We start from the raw sequence: 26,641 nt of genomic DNA, 5'->3' as shown, positions 1-26,641 counted from the left end.
AAAGTTGTGTTGGTATTTTGGGGTCAGCTCTAGGCTGGTTCCATTCCTATCTATCAGACAGGACGCAGCGAGTGGTCCATGGCAATACGTCCTCTGAGCTCTATAATGTTACGTGTGGTGTCCCACAGGGATCGGTACTCGAACCAATTTTATTTAATATACGTATGATTCTGCTTGGGGACATAATACGTAAATATAATATTAGTTTTCAATGCTACGCAGACGACACCCAATTATGTATGCCGTTATCGATGACAGATCCGCGAGATTGTTGTAATCTTGATCAAGCAATGGATGTCTCTCAACTTCCTTCGTCTTAACCCAGATAAAACTGAGATGTTGATAATTGGTCCAACTCGTTATCAACACTTATTTAAGGAAACCACTATAACTATAGATAACCGTACTATCACTCAGAGCGATACTGTAACTAATCTCGGGGTAATATTTGACCAAACGCTCCCCTTTCAAAAGCACATTAAGAATATAACCAGAATTGCGTTTTTTCACCGATTCGTCCGATCCTCTCGACCGGTGATCCGGAAACTATTATACATGCGTTCGTCACGTCGCGCCTGGACTACTGTAATGTATTATTCTCTGGTCTTCCTAAGTCCCGCATCAAAAGTCTACAGTTTGTACAAAATGCAAGGCTGCTCTCACGGACAAGAAAATTTGATCACATTACCCCAATATTAGCCAACTTACATTGGCTCCCGGTCCATTTAAGATGTGACTTCAAGGTTCTTCTATTAACCTACAAATCACTGCATGGCTCAGCGCCTTCATATCTCGTCGACCTGGTTGTTCCTTATGTTCCGTCTCGTAACCTTCTTTCGCAAAACGCTAGTCTTTTAGCGACACCGAGGGCGAAGAAAATGTCTGCAGGCTCTAGAGCATTTTCTATTCAGGCTCCAGAGCTTTGGAATGCCCTACCAATGAATAGTAGAACTGATACCTCAGTAGAAACATTTAAGACACGTTTAAAGACACATTTCTACGATATGGCCTTTAATTAACCTGTAGTGGCCGATTCGGCTGGAGTTTGTTTTCAATTTTGGGAGCTTAAAATCAGGGGATGCTTTGAGAATAATCGTCAATTTTTGTCTATGTGAAGCCCTTTCAGACTGCTTGCGATTTAGGGCTATACAAATAAACTTGACTTGACTTAAATAATAGTTGATAGTTTACAATAAAAGCAAGCACTTGTGGTCAGAAGGTGTCACAGCAAAATTTGGACTTTCCATCGGGGGGGGTGGGGGGGGTGGGGGAGGTTGAAGGAGGCGGGGCTAAGTGGCATTTTCATATCACAAATGAAACTAGCGTGACGCTATCTACAAGCTGAGCGGGTGGGGGGGCATGAATGCTTCAGGCTCCCAGCGTCTTGCCATTTTTTTCAATCCACATGCTTGTGACGCTTCATTTTTGTCATTGGGTTAGGGACACCATAATCATGATGGAACAGGCTCCACGCAACATGCAGGACTCCATTCAAACCCTTTCCACCATTTGCGCTCGAAGATTCTTTTTAGAATCTGACAAAGTCAAGTGGTTCACAAAAACAAGACAAATATCTTCTGCTCTTCTCAAAGTCAAAGTCAAAGTCAGCTTTATTGTCAATCTCTCCACATGTCACAACACACAAAGAGACCGAAATTACGTTTTTCTCTATCCCACGGTGACGAGACACATAACACGATAGACATACATGTACGCGACACAATATAAAAACAAGAAGGCAAAAATTCAAACAATCAATAGTAAGAGTGATGAATAAATAATAAATAAACAGATAACACAATAAATAACCGAGCCAGCAAGCATAGCGCAAAAGTAAAAAACATCATAAACAAAAAGGCACAAACAATAAATAAGAGTAATAACAAATAATAAATAATAAGAGCCAGTGTGCATTCAGACAGTTCAGACAGTAAAAGTACAGGACGCTACGCAGAACGGGGGAGCGAGTTCAGGATCCTAACAGCTTGGAGTATGAAGCTGTTTGAGAGTCTGGAGGTGCGGGAGCGCAGGCTTCTGTACCTCTTCCCAGAGGGCAGAAGCTCGAACAAAGAGTGAGCGGGGTGACTCGCATCACTCACAATCGTGGTCGCCTTGCGGGTGAGATGGGAGGTGTAAATGTCCTTCAAGGAGGGGAGCGAAGCACCAGCAATCTTACCAGCAATCAAAACAAAACAAAACAAACAAAACAATCAAAAGTTGGACGAGCACTAAGCTTTGGACCAAATACAACATGACAAAAGAAGAATCTGCCTTTTGCAAAAGAAAAAAAAAGTCACATCTTTTATAGTGTTTTTACATAAAAGCTCTGCAAAATATTTTTTTCTTCTCACCTATGTACAACACGTGACAATGCCAGCGAGCAAAAGGAGAAAGGGGGGGGGGACTTTGAGGAGACATCAAAGGCGCATAGAGATCAAGGTAAATGTTGACGATTGGTCGGTTGGTTCCCTCCGACAAAGCGCTCGCTCGGATCGATCAAAACGTTCACAGTTCAAGCTCACGGGAGGAGACCGAACCAGCAAAAACATCCATTGCGTGATGACAGATGACAACAGTGGCAGCAATACTCAGCGTCAACACTTTAGAAAAAGACTTTTGAAAACAACTCAACCCACATATGCTACTTGCCACGACATCATTCTTTTTTGTCTTTTTTATTTGACGAGTCCCTTTTTGTTTGTTCTCTGGCAACACAGAATGAAACGATTCTTTCCCCCTGTTCTGTAGAAAATAGTTTGTCCATACTGAAGCTTGCCCAATCACGCCAGGGAAACTAAGAAGGTTGACATCATCGGCGTATCGTTGAGGTTCTCTGGCTAGAATGGCCCGCAAGCGTGATGATGCTGAGCGAGAGAGAGCTCAGCGGGGGAGCAATGACTCAACTGTGAATACTTTTGATATGAAAAGGAGGGGGGGGGGGGTCAAATAAAAGCATCATAACCGGACACAACAAAACAAGAAATATACAATCATTTTTCCTTCCATCGCAGTATGTTTGTTAGGGTTTTGGTCTGGTGATCCGAATTTTCTTGCGGGAAAGCTGCTGCCGCCGCCGCCGCCGCCGCCCCCCCTCCCCATCTATGCTTTGTTGTCGTCCGGCTTGGGGTGGATGCGGCGGTCGCCCTGCAGTTTGATTTCAATCGTATCCGGCTTGAGAGACTCTTTGCCAATTTCTTCCTTCATCGGCAGTTTCCTGCAATTTTCAGAGCACAGCGTGCATGTGAGAGAGAGAGAGAGAGAGAGAGAGAGAGAGAGAGAGCGAGAGAGCGAGAGAGCGAGAGAGCGAGAGAGAGAGAGAAAGCGCCGGCCGGTGAGCAAATAACTACGGCAGAGATGATCGGAGCAGGCAAGGAGGATGTCCATGAGACGTGGGTCACAGAACGGAAGGACTCGAATGAAAAGGCAGCAGTGATGGAAGCTTGCGAGAAATGTTTGCATTCATTCTTTGGACGGACGGAGCTGTCAGTCATCATGGCCATCACGTGCGAATGCGGAGCTAGCCTGAACCTTTCGCTAGCTTTCCCAAGCCCAACGCCAACGCTTCAATGAAGGTCACTGTCTAAAAGAAATTGATACGTGGATCAACCGACACTTCCTTCCACTCAATCCAAACACGACAGTTTCAGTTGGAATCCACACACTTGGAATGCTTCCTTATTTCCACTTTCTGCCTCAGGTCGCTCATGTGACAATACCAACAAGCTCAAACAAACGCGGAAACAGAAAACCATCACGATAGCGGCGCCAACGCTCCAGGCGAAAGCGCCACAAAAAACGACCACTTGAGACTCTGCCTCCCTTGAAATCGAATATTGAGCGCCGCCGCCGCCGCCGCGCGTCTAGGCGGATCCTTTAGCTTAGCGGTTAGCATTCTGCGCTCCAAGCCAGAGATGTCGGGAGAATGGTTTTCTCCCGCAAGTGTGAGATGATAGGGTCTTTTCTAAATCTTCTCAAATTCTTTCGATGAAGACAGCGAAAGCAAGACGCCTTCGTGTACTGCTGTCAGTAAGCTGATTCCCGCTTGATATCCAGCCTCAAGAAGGATTTGTTCAGGAAATGGGATCATTTTTCTCCAAATCGCACTATTTACTTGATGATCAGTGTGAATAATTCAATCTTTGCTCTATTCACACAGTAACTGGTAACTGGTCACTTCAACGGTCAAATCATTGTAATCGATTTCAAAAAGCCTCGTGTGAGTACGCGGAGAGACTGACTAGCTTTGGCCCACCGAATGAGCCCAAAGATGAGGCACAAGCGACAGAAACATCCAGCGTCCTTTCATGATGCAAATCCATTGAAATGGGACACAAATTCTCTCGCAACAAGACAAGTGAGATTATAGGAGAGTGAAATCCAGCCAAATAAGCACAATAAGTGCTTGATTGGAGGACGTTAAGCAATCTCATGTTTCATGAGCTCATGCAAACCCAGATTGGACTAGCGCCGGCACCTTTGCGACCATGCTTTGCATGGATTCATTCGGGATGAATCCGGCGGCATATTGACATCCCTCAATCAAGTTGGGCCAGAACGACTGATAACGCCGCTTAGCTGCTTATTACGTACGTTGTCACTGTAACAAGCCCAAAGCGGAAACACAAGCTTAAGTGCCATTTAGTAGTGGTTGCATGAAGCTACACTGAAAACATGTTTATTTCCTCAAGTGGTTGCGCAAAATCAAATCATCTAAATCCAGAAATACTTTTCAAGTACCGTCATTTTCGGACTATAAGTCGCACCGGAGTATAAATCGCACCAGCCATAAAATGCCCAAAAAAGTGAAAAAAAAAAAACCCATATATATGTATATAAGTTGCTCCTGACTATAAGTCGCAACCCCCCCCCCACCCAAACTATGAGAAAAAACGCGATTTATAGTCCGAAAATTACGGTAGATGTCTAGTGTATTCGATCAGGGATTGTCAACAGGGCAAATTGGAAAATGAGGAAGATTCTCAAAGTCAAATGGATTTTCCAATTCATTTTGGGCCTCATTTACCCATCCAAATGGAGTTGAATTTTCCCGAAATAGACCTGCAGATGCAAATAAATGGCCTGCATCCAACCTTGGGTTGATGATAGTCGAAGATTTCATTTGACCTCTCGATGAACCAAATTTCAATCAAGCCATCAAAATCTTTTTTTCCGTGTACTGCTGCAACCTAATTTCATGTCCATGAAATGAGGAAGTGAATGACAAGCTGAATTTGTGTTTGACGTGCACAATTCCAACTGTGTTTGAATCCTGAACGCTTCAATGGATTGCGGTCAAATACGGAGACAACCACTTGATCCGTGTGAACGTCTACATGCAAACGAGACACGCAGGATGAGATGTTTGTGAAGGAGACCTTATCGGAGACATACTGTGGTTGAAAAGGTGGTCGGGCTGCTGTTGTAGGTGCACCTAGACGGCAAAGAGAAGGTTTCTTTTCTCATTCTCCAATAAAAAGCTAGCCAGATTTGAGTCTTTCACGGGTTTGGTTTAACTTTTGTCACACAGGTCACTCAACACGTGTGCACATTAGCTTGAAAGAAAAAAAATAAATAAAATAATGTAGTCGTGACCCAAAGGCCGTGACACCCACAGCAGATGCTCCCTGGGCAAGCATGAAAGTCATTCATGTTGACATTGACAAGAAAAGGACACTCACAGGTAGGCGGCCTTGCCCTCTTCCATTTCTTTGTCTTTTTGCTGCGCAGCATGCGCGTGATGCACATCAGCAGACCACAGTGGCACAGGAAGAAGCAGCTGACATCCACAAGGACAAGAAGCAGGAGGAGCGCTCCCAGGCCCAGGCCCACCACCGCCCCGAGGCTCAGCCCGTTGAAGAGGGATTCTGCTCACACAGAAGAAGAGGTCCAGTGATGACCATTTAGCTGAGCTTTGCAAATTCATTCGTTCAGTCATGGCAGTCGCAGCGCCAGCACCTTTCGAAACTGAAAAGAAAACTAATAACAAACACTTGAGAGCACTGTGGGTTAGGTATGTTGCTCCCGCACACAGAAATAGCTCTTGAAAAAAATGTACTATTACAAAAAGAATCAAAAGGAACTGTTAGGATGGGATTAGCCAAGTCAAAGGTATTTTCTGTGATTAAATAACTCTATTTAAATTGGATATTTTTTGGACCAATGAAAAACAAAACTACTGCTTAAATTCAGATTTTTTTTTTCATTAGCGCACAAACATCCAAACGACAAAACTATCAAATAAGAATGTCCATATTGCCTCACAATATAATTGTAACTAAAACAATAATACTATTGGAAACAAACAAAAACAGATCAAGTCACATTCAGCCATGTCACATGAAAAACAAGTCCAATAAAATGTTAGATCTAGCAAAATCCATATTGTGTTTTTTTCCAATATGTTTGAGCCCTAATGAGAACGGTACCTACGAAAGACCCCCAATTTGAATAGGGGCGCCTATCTTGTCTCTTATTGGATGTAATCATGCGAGGTCAGCTTTTATTCCTTACTTTGGTTACCATTCAATCCGCACTGAAGATAATTGGAATGCGCAATCATGTATTGGCCTGCACTGCAGTCAATTAGAGGCCACTTCTGCAAATAGCCGAGGGAATGGTAAATCAGACGGCTTTGTTTGAGATTAAGATAGGGGGAATACAAGTGGACGTGGAACTTTGCCATAATTACAAATAGGCTCATTACCATTTGAATGTCCAACAAAGTCCTTGTACAGTCAAGTCCTTGACGCGGGTCGGCTAACTTTGCCAACTTACTCGGAAGTCACACTCACCTTCCTGGGCCAGAACAAATTCCTGGTAGCTAATGCCGACGTTATTGCGGGCGGTGCAGTTGTAACGACCAAAGTCCCTGTCGGACATCGGCGTAACCTACAAGTATAACAAGCCGTCAACTTTCATACCGGAAGAAATACAAAGCAAACGTGACAAGACAACAAGTAGGTCGGTCATGCATCCGTGTGCTCATGCTTCTGCCACACCTCTAGTAGAGACTTGCCCATGGCGTTGTGCACCCGAGTGTTGCTGGTCCCTTCCGGCGAGATGGCAAAGTGTTCCCTCCCCCACAGCAAAGTGGCGGGCGGTTTGGACATCACATCACAGCTGATGTTCACTGGGTTGCCCTCCCAAGAATAGTAGATGGTGTGGTTGCTCAAGAACTTTGGTACGTCTGTCCGAGACACATCGCGGAGGTGTTAATAAGAGAGGGCGCTCTTAATTGGAGCCTCGTCCTACGGCGAGTAGCAAATGCAAATTCGGCCAAATGGCGGCGGCCAACATATTTCCCCGCAGCCGAGGTATTCTACGACACTTGTGCATGCGATGCTGGGAGGACAAAAGTCACGAGAAACATCCTGGAATGGCCACTTACACTCAATGTCAAGGAACATGCTCTTCTGATGCCCTCCGATCCTGCTGAGCGCCTCACAGTCGAAGCGGCCCAGGTCGGCAAGCCTCACGCCGCTGACGGTCAGCACCGATTTGCCGTGGTGAGCGCGCACCTCGAAGCGTCCGTCCTGGCTCTGAGGACATCAAATGTTCAGGAGGCCCACCTTTTCATTTCCAATAAGCCTATGACGTCTATATGGCAGTGCACGAGTTCAGTTCATTCAGCTGCTGTTGAGATGAAAATAGTTTGGGAGGTGAAACACTGGACTCGTGCATATTTCACAAAGTAACTGCACCTGAGAGGAAATATTACATCATGACAGGCATCATTAATCTGATTCCCAAGTCAGCTTTTGCTACGCTCTTACCTTTGAGATCGTCAAATTGCTTTAGATTGCTCCATTTATTCAGTTATTTCTTGACTTAATCATTGATTAGAGTCAACGAGGGGGCACTTCAGGGAGGGAGAGTGTGTACTTATATAGTATGTGTGTAGCTATATATATATATATATAAATCTCAGGACAAGAAAGTGCAAAAACACCTCATAGTGATCAGCTGATGACTCCAGGTTGCTTCTTATTTAAGACAAATTCAGTTGAAAACAAATCTAAACTGGACCATTGTTGGTGTAAATGTGGCTTTGGTCATGCTATTTATTCCCTGCAGTGTGCATCTTCCCTTGCACATTTTGCTCTTGTAATGTAACCCCCAGTTCACCAACACACTCTTTGTTGTCTCAGCTTGATCCTATTTAGCTTATCGGCACTCTTATCACAGCAGCGCTCGCTCTCTATCTATCTATATCTATCAGCCAATGACTTCCAGTGGCTCACCACTTCACACGTTGACTGTTTACTTTGCCAGCTGGGCTCAATGGGATTGGAGGAGCACGCAACACTTTGAATGCTGAGGATGGACGGAGCAGCCAGGAGGAGGAGGAGGAAGAGAGAGAGAGGACACCTTCCAGGGGAGGAGCTTCTGAGTCAGGAAACGCCCCCTCCCTCGCATGCATCCCATCCCATTCCTCTCTGCCAACTGGCGGGGTGTGTGAGCAGAGACCAGGGCGGCCAAAGCACAGCCTGTTTGATATGCAGCTCAGTGGAAGGTGAGTGGCCAGCACACAACAGGGAAGCGCAGAAATGGTGCGTCGGTTTGAAGGCTTGATGAAGAGGAGTAGGTAGAAGAGATCTTACAGAATGCATCAATAATACAAGCAAGCATCTGACTCTCAGATGGGGGGGCTGGCATGTGCGAGGGACGTATTCGAAATGGCAGCTGGAAATGGCAGCATGGTTTGAAAGTGTCGTTAGTTTTTGTCTTCTTTTCCTAGTGCTGTTGTCTTGTTTCATAAAATCCAGATGATTATAGCTGCTTATATGTATCATTACTGACGATATCAAAAAAGATCAATATAACTGAGTGATGGCAATGTTTTGTGGTGACCTTTTTCCAGCAAAAAAACCCAAAACAGCGCTGTTGTTATTGTTGTCCCTCCGCCGTCCGTCAATGATTCCATTCCCAAAGTAGCCTAGCTGTTCCTCATTCAATTTCAAATCATTCCTTGTGGTCAATTTAAGTACAAGGTCATTGCCATCCTGAGTTGCGGCATGTGCGTGAAAAATAAACAACGTTATTATGAATATTAAAAGCATCTGATTATGGACTGGTCACGGGCAGCACTTGTAGGCCGACAGGCTGACACTAATTTCACCCATTCAGACATGGCGAGTGGGAAGGATTATGACTCGACATTTATGAAGACATATAGCAGTGATGACCTGTAAATGTTGGCTTTTAGCATTCAACTAGACCAGGCAAACACAGGCACTCGATTACTTTGCATCGACGTCAAATGCATTTTACTGGGCTCGATTCAAAAAAATGCAGATGACTTGTATTGAAAGACGGTGAATAAAAGATGGCAAAATTCAACATTCACAGCTATGGCCAATTTCGAGGATTCAAATAGCCTAGGGTGAATGTTTCCAAATACATTTTGGTTTGCTTCGTTATTGTCTTGGGGGAAGGGAGGCTACACGGTGAATAGCAGTTTGCAGGATACACAAGCAGTTTGCAGCGTAAAGCCGCAAAGGCTGAGTTATAACAATTGCTATTGGGGTTTTTTGGGGGGAACAAATTTCACCTTTAATCTAAAAATCTTCTCCAGTTGAAAATGTGTAGGTGTGGAGTCTCTCCATTTGCAGCTCAGCGGGTGTGACCTGGACAACGGAGAATCTACGCAAGCAATTTGTAGCAGAATCTTTGGGATCGTTTGTTTTATGACGTGCTTGTGTTTTGAGCGAGGCTCTGAAAGGAAAAATGCACCGGGACGGGACGGGGTCTGAGCATTACCAAATCAACACATTTGTGTTCCCACCAGAAGACACTGTGCACAATTCCAATGGCAGATGGGTCTTTTGGCGCTCGGTCGGTCGCTAGCTACCTTGTCTCCGTCCACAAAGGTCCGCCCATCGCTGGCTCGTCTCCAGGAGATGTCCGGCAACGGCTCGCCCTCAGCCATGCAGAGAATCATGGCGCCGTTGCCCTCCACCGCTGTCACATTCTTCAGGTGTGTGATGTGGGGCTGGACTGCAGGCCACGTCGAATGTATTTGGAGGGTGGAGACAGTCACCAGAAAAATAAGAGAAGATGAGAGCGCCAGTCAGAAAGAGAAGATGAAGGCTGCGCCGCCGGCAGGTTTAAACACACACAGATGATGCATGACCGAGGTGCTGATCATTTCTAAATCACTGGCTTCTGCTTCTGTCAAGACGAGGAGGAAACCCTCTGGCCCACTCTCAGCAGATTTACAGATGAAACGTCTTTCTCAAATATCCAGCCTGCCTCTGCTGCCATGCACATTCTGCCTTCCCTGATTTTCTTTTTTTTCTGGGGGGGGGAGAAGAACCGGGTGTTTTCATTCTGACACAAACGTTAGAAGTGTGCTAAGGGCGATTGCTTGCTCCAGATAAGGAACTCAAAGCTAGCTTGAAAACGCCGCATGTGTGTGTGTGTGTGTGTGGGGGGGGGGGGGGGGGGGGGCATGGTTTCTAAATGTTGCATAACACATTTTCACCATCTTTCCAACAACGTCGCTACATGGGTTCTCAACGAACGAGCCCACACGGTTGGATGGAAGCTTTTAACCTTGTCGAGAGTGCACTTGAGGGAGTGTGAGGCTTGCTCAAAACAGCGCAAGCGTATGTATATGTGAAGGAACATCAGATCCCACAGTGATGGCCTTTGAAAGACGGAATGACATAACATCTGTGATTGCACCGGCGGGAGGAAAGCTTTCATTGCTGTCATGTCAAAATGACACTGGGAAGACGTTCGAATTTATGTTTGACCTGTAGGGATGTGAATTTGTTTCGATTCCGAACAACAGATTTGAAGGTCTTTTGCTTGCTCTTTTGACAAAATGGTTTTCAAGATTTTTGTGCACAAGGCGCAAAGTCGCAAGAGAAACGGACCCAAATAAATGTTCACATACAGCAGTGCTTCTCAATTATTTTCTGTTACGCCCCCCCCCCCTAGCAAGAAGAAAACTACCGTTTTTTTCCGTGTATAGTGCGCCCCCATGTATAGTACGCACCCCTAACAATGGCATGCTGATGCTGGAAAAAAGCTTGTACCCATGTATAATACGCACCCAATTTTTATGAATTTTTTTAAAAAAAAATTTAATTTTTTTTTTTTTTTTTTTTAAGTCCCAAAGATCGTCACACACGCAGGGAGGCAATGGGTCCCATTTTTAAAGTCTTTGGTATGGTCTTAACTAGGCTGGATGTCATTTTTTTTGTTGGAGATGATTTCTCCGACTGCCCCTAAACGCACCACCGCGCTCCGTGCGCAGGGGAAGAGGCGGCTCTGTATGGGAGAGACGTTGAAGAGGAATAAAAACAACCTTGGAAACCAAAACTTGCCCCTCGTCGTGACTCGGAGCCGCAACAAATGTTTCGGATTTGTGTAGGGTACATTGTGACAGACGGCAAACTCGCAGGTGATCGAGCGAGCGTCTGATACAAGAGCATTGCGGTCGTATGGAGCGTGTTTGAAATGAACAGCAAAGACGAAAGGAACAAGGCAAAGTGTTGTGAAATAAAATATTACCTGTAATACGCATTTTGTTATTTGCTGATTGAAACTGCTAATTAAACTGTGAATTGAAACTAATAGGTGGAGAACTGAACTCTCGCTCTTTATATAGCTGACGTGTCTTGCGCAACCGTTCTGCGCATCTGTAATGGCGGCCTCCGTATGACGTCCGGTCCGCGATGGAGATTAAAAAACAAACAATATTTGACAATAACACACCATCGAGGATTGCACCATCGCATCAAACGATGTGTCGTCAATTATGAATTTTACTAAGTGTGTTGGGCAGGATGGCTGAATGCGATGCGCGATTGACAACAAACAAGAAGAAAGGTGAGTTTTATTTCGGGGGAGATTTGTCATGTCTCGTCCCCAGTTTTGCTATGTGTCTAGGTTGCCATAGTTTCTGTTCGTGTCACCCCGCTCTTCCTGTGTCACCTCAATCGATGTAACGTGTTTTGTATTTAAGTCCTGTCTGCCCCTCGCTCACCGTTGGATCATTGCATGTGTTACTGTCATTCTGTTCCTGTCTTTGGTAATGTCACCCTGTCTTTTTGTTCCATGACTTTGAATTAAATTTAAAAAAAAAAATTAAAACTTTTTTTCTTTGTACCCATGTATAATACGCACCCCAGATTTTAGGACAATAAATTAGTAAAATATTGCGCACTATACACGGAAAAAAACGGTATTCGCGCCCCCCCCCCTCCCCACCGTGACTATCCTAACTTGTCTTGTAAGTCGTAAAATGTTGCACTGTCGCAAACGTGACAGAAGTAACAATGAGAGCGCCACTGCCCCCTGCTGTAGTAAACGCGCAATTACACTTTATTCTAGTACTGCCAAAAAAAAAGCCTGTTCCCCAGGGTCACACGCGGGGGGCGCCCCACTATTTGAGAAGCACTGACATACAGGAAACTCAAAATTAAAAGTCAATATAAAAAAAACGAAAAGTAAAAAAAATTGAAAATAAATAAATAATAATAAATGAAATGATCCAGGGTTGATCAATGCCAGCAGCAACGATCATTTGGAATTGCGTAAAAAATAAAGACAGTTCAAATGGAGCTGATGGAGGAAAACCAAGTTTTTTTTTTTAAAGAATAGGCTCTTGTCAAATTGGAATATTTTTAAGCAGCTTGGGACAGACAGTAAGAGAATATGCAATGTTTTTTTCTTTGCTTCCACCCCAAAGGCTAAATTTAGATTGGAAGCAAACAAATGTCTACACAGTCTGACCTAATATCTGCTTACACAATGCCACTTTGTATTCGTGGCTATTTGTTTTATTCCGATTCAAATTCAAACATTGCCTTCCCTTTACGCGTAAGCTCTTCATTTCATGTCTGTATTCTGAAGAATGAGCCAAGTTGATTCCGATCATTTGGATCATGTAGCAGAGCCGACATTTGAAACACCGCAGATACTTCAGTCGGTGACCCCTCCAAAAATGAATACATCACCTTGATACGCCGGCGAAATAGGATTCAATATAAACTTGATGTTATACGATGTACACGCAACGCAACCTTGGGAGCTACGGGCATTTTCCCACTCACCAAATACTTTGAGGAAGAGCTCCATCTCCTGAGAGCCGGCCTTGTTGGCAGACTTGCAGTAGTAGAAGCCTCCGTCAACCTGACGGATGTTGCGGATGGTGAGCATGTTCCGCCCCCCTTCCAGTTGACTTAGAATGTACTGATCCGATGGCTCCAGTCGCTGGCCTTTCCTATGCAAAGACAGAGCACATGTTTTTTTTCAATGAATCTTTCATTAGTGAATGGTTAAATCAACACCCCCTCCTGCATCCAAATTCTCCACACGTGCTACAACTTCTCAAACTGTGTCACCCGGAGAGCTCTTCCTCCTCTGCTCAGGGAATGTGTTGTCTGTCAAGGCTGACGTGTATTGGCTACACTCGGCTGCCGGCGGCCCTCGGCTGTGGCGTGGAATACGCTCATCCCGGGCACGAGCAGCATGGGACAGGTGGCTCGGTGGATGTCATTACGCTGACTGACAGGAGCTCCATTACTCAAGATGCATGGGTGCGAGGCCGCACATCCCGCAGACAAGAAATGCAACTGGGCTTGCTTACTTAAAGGTTCAATTCATAAGTTTGTGAGGGCAGGCAGGGGAGTCGCTATGACTTGACTTCCAACGGTGTGCCAAATGGAAGAGAGTTAAAAGGGAGACCTACCTGTAAAAGTGGATCTTTGCTAATGCCCATTCAAAGTCAAAGTCAAAGTCAGCTTTATTGTCAATCTCTCCACATGTCACAACACACAAAGTCAAAGTCAAAGTCAGCTTTATTGTCAATCTCTCCACATGTGCATGTCACAACACACAAAGAGACCGAAATTACGTTTTTCTCTATCCCACGGTGACGAGACACAAAACACGATAGACATACAAGTACGCGACACAATATAAAAACAAGAAGGCAAAACTTCAAACAATCAATAGTAAGAGTGATGAATAAATACTAAATAAACAGATAACACAATAAATAAGAGGAGCAAAACGGAGCCAGCAAGCATAGCGCAAAAGTAAAAACATAAACAATAATAACAATAAATAGTAAGTAATAAGAGTAATAATAAATAATAAATAAACAGATAACACAACAAATAAGAGCCAGTGTGCATACAGACAGTACAGACAGTAAAAGTACAGGACGCTACGCAGAACGGGGGAGCGAGTTCAGGATCCTAACAGCCTGGAGTATGAAGCTGTTTGAGAGCCTGGTGGTGCGGGAGCGCAGGCTTCTGTACCTCTTCCCAGAGGGCAGAAGCTCGAACAAGGAGTGAGCGGGGTGACTCACATCACTCACAATCGTGGTCGCCTTGCGGGTGAGACGGGAGGTGTAAATGTCCTTCAAGGAGGGGAGCGAAGCACCAGCAATCTTACCAGCCGTGTTCACTATGCGCTGCAGGGCCTTCAAGTTGTAGTCAGTGCAGCCGCCACCCCAAACAGCAATACAGCTGGAGAGGACACGCTCAATGGTGTCGATTCAATTACATTCGATAGTCCTTTATTTGTCCCTATATGGGGGAATTCCAGTATAAAGTAGATCTCTCTCTTTTAAGAATATGACAAAGAACAAAATGGAGAAAAACAACGGCCATGCTGCTTACAGCAGGGTTGCTGTACATCCCAATATGATGAGTTCCGTTTTTGTTGTTGTTTTTCAAACAAACCGATTGAATGATTGTTCTTTCCCCACATCGTCTGCTATTACTTGCTATTATAATAATGGACATAATAATGATCGTACAATAATTGTTGACAAGACATGTCCAAAATGAAAGCCCGGATGTTTTTTTCAGACCATTTCTTTCGAGTGGAAATAGTTCGGGTCGACATATGTATGTATACGAGCGAGCCTGACTTGTTAATAATGAACGGCTGTAATGTAATCGGTCCGCAAGGAGCTGGTCAGCCCAAGTTTGCTGAGGCAGCGCACCGTTTTATTCAACCAATCAGTCCAAGACCCCCCCAAAACAAAACAGAAATTGGAAGACGTAGGCACAGCTGGCAGCGGCAGCACAATTGTCTTCATCCCATTCAATCCTGATGCATAATATTTGAACATTCATGAATGACAAAATGCAAGGCTAGCATAAGTATGGAATGCAGACGTCAACGTGTTACCATTGTCAATCCTTGACCGTTTGCGCCAATCAGTCTTTGGAGGAAGACATTTTTGACTTTTAAACAGTGCCGTCCATGCCTGACGACGTATTGCAAGCATGACATTGACACGCTGCAGCATAGACATGTGGAACAATTAGCAATGCTAAGCCAGCTCGGATGAATCCGCCGCATCAAAGAATTAAGCACTAGGGGTTTAACGATACATTGATACACATCGATTAATCGATATAATGCTCTACGATTTATTGGCATCGATGCTAAAGGTAAACATCGATTTATATCGCCGTGTTTGACCTCGGACATTAGACGCGACTTTATTTTGAAATCCAGTTCATTGTTGCTTGCTTCCTCTTTCCGGGTGCGCGGCGTTGTTGTGTTGTGAGCAGAGCAGGCACGTGAAAAGGGAGGCGACAACTAGTACGCGGCTCCTGGGCTGGTGCTATGGCTAGTGTCCAAAAAGACGTGGAAATTTGCTCCCCTTTAGGCTTCAAGTCATTCGTTTGGAAGCACTTTGGATTCCAAAGAAAAGATGGCTCAACGGACAAGACACGTGCAGTTTGTAAATCCTGCCATGCGCTGAACAAATATTCAGGGAGCACAAATCTCGCCGCACATTTAAAGAAAAAACACCACATCAAAGTTCAGTGTTAAAGTAAGCAATTTGTATACTACAATACTCTTGTCATTTCCTAAATAAAGAGTTTGCAGTACCTTGTTGATTTTGCGTATGAATTGTTATAAATCAGGATATTGTTCTATATTTTTTAGTTAAAAAAAAAAAAAAAAAAAAACGATCGTAGAGCACTATATCGCGATACATCGTGAATGAATCGCAGCAGGCTTTAAGATATCGGCAAATATCGTATCGTAGTTCTTTATATCGATATTATATCGTATCGTGACAAAACCCGCGATTTACACCCCTATTAAGCAGGCCACAGGAAACAAGCACCTTTATCAATAGACCCTCATGTGGAAATGGCTGCTTTTCTATGAGCTCATTTTCGGAGCACTAGGTGCAAAGCTGACAGCGCGGTGTCAAAGGCTCTCCAGGCGCTCATTTTTACACACCCGCTCCCAAAGTAGCGTGTGCTATTACTAGACGGCTGGGGGAAGGCTTGTGCGCGAGGACGGAATATCAATTCAAAGGTTTATCGACTTGATCTATAACCAGCGTGCCGTGCCGCAGCTCCTTGTTTTACCTGCAGGAAGTATTGACGCAGTTGGGAACACAAATTCAAGAGCTGCTGTGAGATTTCCGTGAATGGGACGCAAAATGTTTTTCTGGAGAGTGGAACATACCTGTGCCATGTTACCACAGGGTCGGGCGATCCGGAGGTGATGCAAGTAAAGGTGACGGACTCCTGGTAGTCGGCGGTGGCGTTGAATGACTGTTGGGTAACGGACAGAACCGGGGGAACTGTGGACACAATGGGAAAAGAATCGCATCAGAAAAAGAAGGCAACCCAAAACTGCGCACAACTGGACACAAAATTAGCAAATGTGCAATTTGCGATTGATCCTGCTGAAACGTGAGTCCATATTTCCAATTAACCTTCATTAACATTTTCTTCAACAAAAATTTGGACCATATTTGAACATTTGAGGTTTCTGGCCGACATCAAGCAACGGCAAGCACGTTGCTCGCTTGAAAGCAAAGTTGGTTAATCCATTACAATCCGTTACAGAATCCATTTTGTCTCAGCCCAACACTGCACCGATTGTTGCAGGTAGCCATGTCGCAAATCAATGAGCAAGCTTCGCCTCGTATAAATGGCGAGTAATATCCAACACAGCTTTTTTTGGGGGGGGTGGCGGCTCAAGGGACAATTTGATATTACTACATGAGGCACAGACAGGATTGGAGCAGCTCAACCATTACAAGACAGGAATGGTGCCGCTAGATGAATACAAATTTGGAAATCAAAATTCCATCCTCCTTTTTTTCTTTTTTTTTTGAAACCTCCAAGCCATTTTGGACATTTCCAATCGCATGGAAGCAATAACAGGAGACTCGGGATGGAAACATAACCGTTGCCAAACGCTACGTCATTGACATTCATCCAACTCACCGTTGACCACCACGGCGATATCCACATGGTCGATCTCGCCGCGAGCCTCCACGCTGGCCTCGCAGCGGTACACTCCCTCGTCCGCTTTGGTCACGCGGTGGATCTGCAGGCTGTTGTTTGTCAGCATTTTGAACCTGCCTGAATCGGGGGAAAGAAAAAAAAAACTTTTCAAAAACAAGGCAGGGGAAAAAATTGACAGACAAGAGAAGCATGTTTAACAAAATGACAAAAGAAGATTGTCAGTCAATCTTTGGCAGATCAAATGGACACAGATTCTTTCTTTCTTTCTTTCTTTCTTTCTTTCTTTCTTTCTTTCTTTCTTTCTTTCTTTCTTTCTTTCTTTCTTTCTTTCTTTCTTTCTTTCTTTCTTTCTTTCTTTCTTTCTTTCTTTCTGATTTCCACTTACTGTGGCGTTCCTCAGTGATCTCCCTCCCCTGGTAGGACCACACGACCTGCGGCACCGGCGAGCTGATGACATCACACAGCACCTCCGCCGTATCACCGTAGCGGAATTCCTGCGGCGACTGGATGTCTCGAAAAGTCAGCCTCTCTGCGAGATCAAACAAGATTGTCGACTTTTTTGCCCGAGTGGCAACGTTCGTTACACACTCAAGTATTTACTTATCGTGCAAAAGTTTGCTTTGTTTTCAGTCCAAATAAATACCAGTCTGCATTATTCACCTTGGACATTTTGGACATTTGTGTGGTTGAATGTGTTGTCTTTTCTGGTCACGAAGGCACACGAGTTTTTGTGTTAAGGACCCAAGACCCAGGCGCCTGTATTAGCTTGCTTTGACAAGATTAAACAATTGGTAAATTCGGTCTGATTGATCTACTGGTCTTCTCTTTGACAGAACGAACTCGCAAAATTGTTAGGTGCGCCAGTGTGTGGATTAGAACATAGCAATTCTTGTGTTAAGTGTTGATCACAATTTGGAGTCAGATCAATATCTAAAATCCATATCCTAACACAGTGCATATGACAGAGCAGACGCCTGCCTCCTTAAATAACAGCAATTACAATCAACAGTTCAAAAAAGAATCGGAGGACATTTTGGTGAGAAAATAGTGGGGTTGGGAGATTATGGAAAAAAAATAATCACACTTCTTTTGATGATCAAAATCACAATGACTGAAAAATATTTGTATTTCTTGACCTGTCAATGCATAGTGCCTGCATGGTCATTCATCCAATGTCCTTTCCTCCTTGTACATTGGACATCTTGAGCACTGTGTTCTTTTTGTCAAGCAGAAAATGATCTTGTGTATTTGAGTTCTCTATGTCCACTTTTGTTGCATTCCATCTTTGCACACGTTCAAAACGGCAAATAAGCATCCCCTTTAATTCTGTACTCTTTTGATTTGATTTTGCTCTCCTGTCTTTATTTTCACAAGTCTCGCAACGGACGTCTTGGGCTAACCTCTGGAAGATTTTGTGCAAATGGGTGCTAGCAAAACAAGAATTCGAGAAACTTACTTGGCCATCACAAAAGGCAACCGCTGACTTACAGTACATGAAACATGGATGCTATCACTCTTGAGAGCAATCCTACTGCAATTCTGAGTTTGTTTTAACCATGCCATCCTCACAATGGAATTGTCTGTGTAAATACTGAACAACAAACGCTCCGCGTCCCCCCCCCTTCCTTTGTGCCTCATAACATTGGGTTTTATCCTTGCTGGGTCAGCAAGGAAGGCTGGCCTCAGTGGCATATCCCTCCCTCATCATGCCTGGCAGGATCAGAGTCCCATGGCGTGGCTCCAAGTCATTCGACTTTAATTACAAGACAAAGAGGGAACATAGACACCCATAATCCTACACATGGACATAAAACGGTTTCCGAATCACCCAATGATGCGGATTCATTGAGCTGCGACGTGATTATTAGCTCGCGTGGCACGCTCGGAGCAGTAAATAGAGAAAGGTGTGTGGAGCTTACGGTAAATCTCCAGCACCACTGATGCCTCCGCCATGCGACCACTGGCTTCAGTGGCCCGGCAGCGGTAGATGCCGGCGTCCTCCACACTGGCGTTGTAGATTATGAGCCGGGATCGCGATGCCTCCGTGTGAAACGCCATTCGCTTGGAGGCCACGATGCGCTCGCCCTGAGGATTGTACCACTCCAGCCTCACCGGCTCGCCAATGGCTGCAAAAAAGCAAAAGTCGGAACGGCGTCAAGATGGCTACAAGATGATGATTAGACAGCGACCATTCTACTGTATGTATATCCTTCGTCCAACTGGCGGAAGTAACATACAAGGCGTTGGTTGAACCCATGTCACATGGTTTCTGGATCCCAAATTGTTTCCACCATTCCGCCAATGCCTTGCATTTTGGGGTCTCCTGGTGGCGAAGAAGGTGGTGGTGGTGGTGGTGGTGGTCATGCACCACACGTTCTATATTTGCCAATGGCCAAGTGATAGTGGAAGAAGAAATGATAGCAGAAGAAATACTCCCGGAGGGTTGCATGCTAGCTACTTGTGCAGTCCCATGCTAAATCCTGCTTCAGTTCTTCCAAAGCACAGGCAAACAAACATGGCGCCGCCTGTGATGTGTTTGAGCAGCTGACGCTTGTTTTGGCGTGATGCCACTGCGTTAATTGGAGAGGTTACATCATGTCAGTTGAGTCCCTCCCTCCATATCTGTCACGCGGAGCCGCTCGCTTTGCTGGAGCCGCTTGTTTGACATGGCATAAATGCTCTTTAGTGTCAGCCAGCCAAGCGCAATGATTTGATTTGATTTGATGATTGGCGCCTCTTCTTCTCTGGTAGCCATTGTTTTTATTTGAAATCCTTACCCATGCAGATCGAACTTTTAGCAGTGTCCATTTTTTTAACCCTTCTGTTTTACTCTCCCACCCGCTGCTGTCCATGCAGGAGAGCTGGAAGGAAAGTTGATGTTTGCTTGTCACCATCGTCACCTTTGTGCTTGTTTCGCCAGCTTCTCGTCTTGCCAGGAAATCCTTTTTCTGTTTGCTTTTAAGCACGACTGAGGATTTCAATTTTTCACCTTCTGTGCTATTCGCTTTTTAGCTGTGAGTTTTGGTTTGGACCAGTTCTATTTCTATTTGTTTTATTCCTGTCTCGTACGGTTAACCTTTTCTTATTTGCATTTAACTCATGCTTGCATTGAATTCTTGTTTAAATCCTGTAAAACCTTTTCAACTGTCTTTGCTTTGGAATACACCGTCAGCATTTCTCCGCAGTTTTTTTTTTTTTTTTTTTTTACATGGTCAAACTGATTTCTGCTCATACGCACTTGTAAAAATGCCCAAAATATTTGGATTATGTACTAATTCCAGGCTGGATTCATTGAACGTATCGCTCTCTGCTTTTTCAAATAGGTTGTTTAGAATTTGATAGAATAGAATATTGTCATTGTCACACATGTCCATGATGATTGTCATTAGGACAGGCCAATGTTATGCAAGCAAGGCCATTATTAAGCCAATATTGCATTTAAATAGAGCAAGGCCGAGGATGAGCGAGCGAGACAGCCTGCGGTGTCAAGAAGAGCTTCTTGACACACCTCCAACGCTCTTTTCAGGCTACGCTTGTTTGTGAGCTGGCTGGCAGAAGTGAAGAGGCAAACAGCGGGAGGTGGCTTGGACCTGCCAGCGCTGAACTCGCTTGATGACCATTTAGAAGGGGAACAATGGGGGGGGGGGGGGGGGTTAATGTCACTCACCATATGGGGAGCATGGAGCTGCTGTTTACTGTCATTAAAAGAACAAACAGTCCCCCCACTGTGCCGATACAACCAGTCTCCAAACATATGATGCATGGAAACACACACACACACACACACACACACACACAGCAGCGGCGTTTTCTACCTGAGCAGATGAAGAACTTGGACTCTCCAACTCTTAACTCCCCCTTGCTCAAAGAAATGGAAACCTGCAGGATAGCTGTGACAAACAGACAGAAAAGAAGAGGGGGTGGGGGGGACGGAAATACTTAGTTACGGCTGAGCTGATCATATGTTGTATAACAGTTTAACACATTTGCCGAGAACGATTTTCCAGCGGGAATGCAAACCTTCAAGGGTTTTTGAGTCATCCGTTAGCCTTCTAACCCAATTAGCGGGAAGTTAGGAATGCTATTACTTTTCAAAAGACTTAAACGACAACCTTGAGATGCTTGAATAAGACAAAGACAGCCTTTGTGGGACTGACTGAGTGACTGAGTGCAGCCGCTACAAGCTTCTTTGCCGACGCAATGCATTTTGGGAGGTTTCCTTCAACTGGGTTAATAAACTATTCTGGTAAAAAAAAAAAAAAGAAAAAAAAAGGTAACAAACGCTGAGCTTGTGTCCAACACAGCGGTCAACAATGTGCATTATGAAGAGACTAACGATCAATGAAGAAAAAACGAATCCCCCACATTTCATCCAAGTTTCTGAAAAAGTCGTCTCCATGATCATCTTTCAAGCTATCATGGCCGTCCGTGCATCAAACATACTCTCACCAAAATTTGACTTTGACTACATTGTGCTGGATGAGCTGACCCCGCTGAGTACGACAGCTCCTAGTGGGGCCGAATAAAGCTGCTCCACGCTCTGTTGTCCTTCACTGAGCCCAGCGTGCAGTCAGTCAGTCAGTCAGTCAGTCAGCAGTCTGAGCAACCGACGTTGCCCTCCATCAAAGACAATCATTGCAGCCGGGAGGGAGCGAGGGAATTACAAGCGACGGATGCACGCAATAGGAAACTAGATTTCTGAAGACTGGCCTGATAAAAGGTCATGTTTGCAAAAACTTACATACTGATTGTCTGATTGAAAAAGAAAAGGATATATATCTAATAAAATAAAAACAAGAATTAAAAATGGACCACACTTATATTAGATCATCGTATCCAATCGAGGGGAAAGCCACAAGTATGTTTTCAACACAAACAAAGACACCCTAGCAAAACTCAAGCAAATATATCTCTCGCGTTTTTTTCGAAGAGTGAAGGAAAAAGCAGACGTGCGCCAAAGCCGAAAGACGCACCAACAGACCTCCTAATTCACCTCAAACTGTCAGCTTGGCATTGAGCCACAATATTTTCCTGACTGAAAATATTGCCTACTGTACGCCTTTTTGAGAGGAAAATGTCGCAGAGGCAAAATGTTGGCCAATTATACCAAAGTCTACTCCTCGTTATCCCCTTAACACACTGACAACATTGAGTCCCAAACGGTGTTCATAAATAGCAAGGCAGACAAGATGACAGAATGTTACGGGCTTCAGTTTCGATTCAACCTTGGCGCTTCTACGTTGAGGGGGGAAAATAAGAAGGAGACAAAAAACCCGGCACTCCAGCTGAGGGCTCAATCAATACGACACCTGGGGGAAAAGGACGAGTGACTTCCTCTGCTGCCGAGGTGATGTGAAAATTAGGGCTGAATTCATTTTCCAGACATTGTAGCTCCAGCCTCCGAGGTTCACGGACTCAGCTGGGGGGGGGGGGCTTGCTTTGCATTTATGATTCAACGGCAGATGCTGCAAAAGTGAAACGAAATAAAGCTTTTGTGTTCATCTCAGGCTGGAACGCTGACAGATAAGCAGTCCTCAAAGGCTTCTGTCGGTGGTGAATTTAAAGTAATATGAAGTGAGGCAGATGGCGCATAATGCAGAGACTAGTAATTGGCCTTTATATGCGTTCGGTGCGGACTGACCGCTCGCTCGGTGATTAAATCTCTTTTGCGCCTTACGTATCATTTATGATAAATGGAGACGCGGACATTTCTACAAAAGCGTGTGACATTGCTCACGATTGCGAATAAAAGCTTGCCCAATATCCTGACAGGCCACACTGAGGTTGACAACACCCATGCAGAATGGAACCTCTTGAAAAGGAACATTGAAAAAAGTGAGCAGCAGTATGAGCCTTACTATATGCTGGAATTGTGCATACAGACAAAGAAATACTATTTGACAGAATGATTTATTCATATTATTGAATTGTAATTCCGATCGACGTTTTTTCCATTCTTAAAATGAGCCCTTTGCAAATATTCATTCAGTTCACAGCATTGATTTGTGATTACCCTTGTTGAACTTTCCATCAACCCTCTTTGCAGTACCGTCATTTTGCGCACTCGGCAAAGCTGGAGCAAAATCCTCAATCAACGAGCTGAAATGACCATGGTTGCTTCAAAATCGAATAGCCAGTTGAGAAGCTTGCATGTCAATGTGAAGAAGAAGAGATGCAGAGGATAAGAGGCAATCTTGCAAAGATCCAAGACGAAAAATGTCAGAAACATGCTCCAGATTCTCGCCGAGTGCATTTTGTACTATTGATTTCTTTCTCTAGACGGTTGATCTCCTCGCAGAGAAAGACACTTGCAAACACAAGTGGTTCCATTGTCTTTCACTCGGAAATGACACAAATACAAGCGGCTGCAAACGATGAGTTCACCAAACAATCTGTTCAAATGGCGCATAGACAGACTTAAAGCTAGATTTGCCTCTTGACAGAAAATCCCTGATTGCATTTGCATGCGGTTTCTGGGAGGTGGAAACCGAAAAAAAAGATCATTTACTCACAATTCCAAGAGTGTTTGAAGCAGTTTGTTGATGCGGGGTTTTTTTTCTTTCTGTCTGTCTGTCTTTCTTTCTTTCTTTCTTTTCACCAAAACATGCTCAAATTGAATACGCTGCGAGAAGTCATGCACACTCTGGAAATGTTCATTTAACCAAATATTTTGAAGAAATGACACATTTTGGAGCAATACCGTGCCTCATATGGCAATATTTTGACCAAACACTGACACTGTGCCTGCCACAAGCGAACATCTCAAACTGGCAAATATGTTTTAAAGTGCAGCAGGTGAAATGGTGTGTAAAAGTAAATTAATAAATAAACAAAAATCATGTGAAAAGGAGATGCTCCTAATAGATCTGAAGAGGTTGCTTGAAGTGAAAAGTCGGAAAGAGACACCCTGAGCTGCACCGTCGTCAGATAAAAAGCACATAGTGGACGGGATTAAGCTTGCGTCACGTAACCAAATGGATTTTTCGAATCTCAGCTCCATTTGACATCATTCGGATGGCTAAATTATTCTCAAAGAAATCAAGTGCAACACTAGATAAATAAAGCAATTTCATTTTTCCAATTTGGCGGGCCACCTGCAATACCGCCCGCCACGGACCACCAGTTGACAATCCCTGATCTCATCAACAAACGTCATGATCTCTATTTAAAGACACAAGGTTTTGGTATACTGTCGATTTCTGTGCATGCGACCATTTTTCCATAATTGCCGATTATTTGGTGCTTTATTGTAATAACAGTATCGCTAGGTTGCCTACATGTTAAATGAGCTGTGACAAAATGTTTGCTTTGCAAATAGAATACCATGACTCGGTCAGAGAGGAATATATTTGACACTATTTTCGTTGTCGTGGTTGCAGTGGCGCACCGCGTCATGCTGCTTTTTTTTTTCTTTTTCATTTGATATCCAACACAAGCAATAACAAACAAACAAACAAACAAACAGCTCTCTGTGTGATACCGTGCGCCACCAATATTATAAAAGGGAAAACAATCACCTACCATGAAAGTCTGACAGAAGAAATGAAAATTGGACCTTTTCATTATTACAATGATCCTGACTGTGGGTGGTTATTGATGGATTTGTTAAACACAAGCTGCCAGATCCTATGTGCGTTCCCGAACGACACTCAGTTGTGACAATCATGAGGCTGCTCATCGGATGTGCAAGCGCAGACACAGGCATCGTCTCCACTTGTGCACACACATCAATACACAAGACACAGACGCAACAATGCAGCTTGTGCAAACTTCTCAAAGGCATCACTGACTACAAGTGCAAATGCCTCACTTTGGATCGACTGGACAGAAGAAGTGGGGGGTCATGCATGCACGATTCACAATACGGAACACAAATCTTTCTTTTGCGACTTAAAGTTCCAAGTATCTGGATGTACATGTAGGACATTTCAAAGAACCTAAACAGAAAACAGTGACCAGAAAAGTGTTTTTGCTCAATAAAAAAGAAAAAAAAAAAAGGCTCCCTCAACCGCCCCCTCCTTTCAAAGCCCCCTGGCTCCTGCAAAGATGTGCTGCAACTACCAAACAAGGTCCAGTCCAACAATCCAGCCCCTCTCTCCGTCCGTCCACAGCATCTCAAAACGCCCAAATAAAGTTGTGCACTAAGTCATAAAGCTCGGGTATTCCGCGCGCACACACACACACCACGCACGCACACGCGCGCACGTTTTACCTTGGCTGCCGCACACCAACAACGCCACGAGATGCACGAGTTGGAGCATCACTGTAGAGCAGCTCCTTCGCAGCTATAGAAAGACGCCGTACAAGGAAAAAGGTCGGATCCGTTCATCCACTTCGCCTTGGACTCGGCGGGCAACTGTGGTCCACTGGTTTTTATCGACTCCCTCCCTCCCTCCCTCCCTCCCTTCCTTCCTTCCTTCCTTCCTTCCTTCCTTCCTTCCTTCCTTCCTTCCTTCCTTCCTTCCTTCCTTCCTTCCTTCCTTCCTTCCTTCCTTCCTTCCTTCCTTCCTCCGCCCCTGCCTTTACGCTCGCTCCCGCTGCCACGCTCGTTCACCGAGCTGGCGCTGGCTGCACCCTCCCTCCCTCCCTCCCTCCCTCCCCGGCAGCTTTTTGCCCAGCCAATATCTCAGTTAGCCAGAGGTGGCAAAAAAACAACAAGGAACGCCAGTGAAGAAAAAAAAAAAACGAAGGGTGACAGGATTCTGACTTTTTTTCTCAGAATTCTGACTTTATTCTCAGAATTCTGACTTTAAAGTGGGAATTCTGACTTTAAAGTCAGATTTCTGAGAATAAAGTCAGAATTCTGAGTGTGCTGTCCTCACTCTGAAGCATCTAGTTTTTCACCAGCTAGACAGCGAGTTAACGACGCTCCAAATAATCAGACTTGGTTTCTTTTAGCTGATTTATTTGTAGAATGGCCTCAAACCATTGCCCTCTTAAGACCGTCTTAAAACTAGGAGTAAAATTGTGCGTTAGCTAAACACATACAAGCTACATCACATTTACGGTGAATAGGTTTGCATTAAACATCACATGTAACCAAAATAAAATATTGTTTCAAAATTCGAATAATACTCACGGACAAATCTTGTCCAAGGCACAACATAAAAGGTTTAAACATCAGCCTTTAACAGATGCACACGAGTCGACATTGCTTGCTGCCATTCGGTATTTGCTCTCAAAAACAACTTCCCACTGCAACCATTAGAGGGAGGTAAAGCGCTACATGTAAACGTGTTTCTACTTAAACTTATTACAAAGGGCAGAATACTGAGAATAAAGTCAGAATTCTGACTTTAAAGTCAGAATTCCCACTTTAAAGTCAGAATTCTGAGAATAAAGTCAGAATTCTGACTATTCCCAATTTCTGACGTGGGGTGGCGGAGGGA

General features: G+C 44.3%; 1 pseudogene; it reads right to left on the bottom strand.

The window, feature by feature from the left end:
* Positions 1 to 1,575: 1,575 nt before the first annotated feature.
* LOC133150010 (neural cell adhesion molecule 2-like) lies at positions 1,576 to 25,630 on the bottom strand (annotated as a pseudogene).
* Between the last annotated feature and the right edge of the window lie 1,011 nt (positions 25,631 to 26,641).

The sequence above is a fragment of the Syngnathus typhle genome, linkage group LG2 (assembly GCF_033458585.1).
Source record: "Syngnathus typhle isolate RoL2023-S1 ecotype Sweden linkage group LG2, RoL_Styp_1.0, whole genome shotgun sequence".
Taxonomy (NCBI): domain Eukaryota; kingdom Metazoa; phylum Chordata; class Actinopteri; order Syngnathiformes; family Syngnathidae; genus Syngnathus; species Syngnathus typhle.
This window is presented reverse-complemented; position numbering and strand designations above follow the sequence as displayed.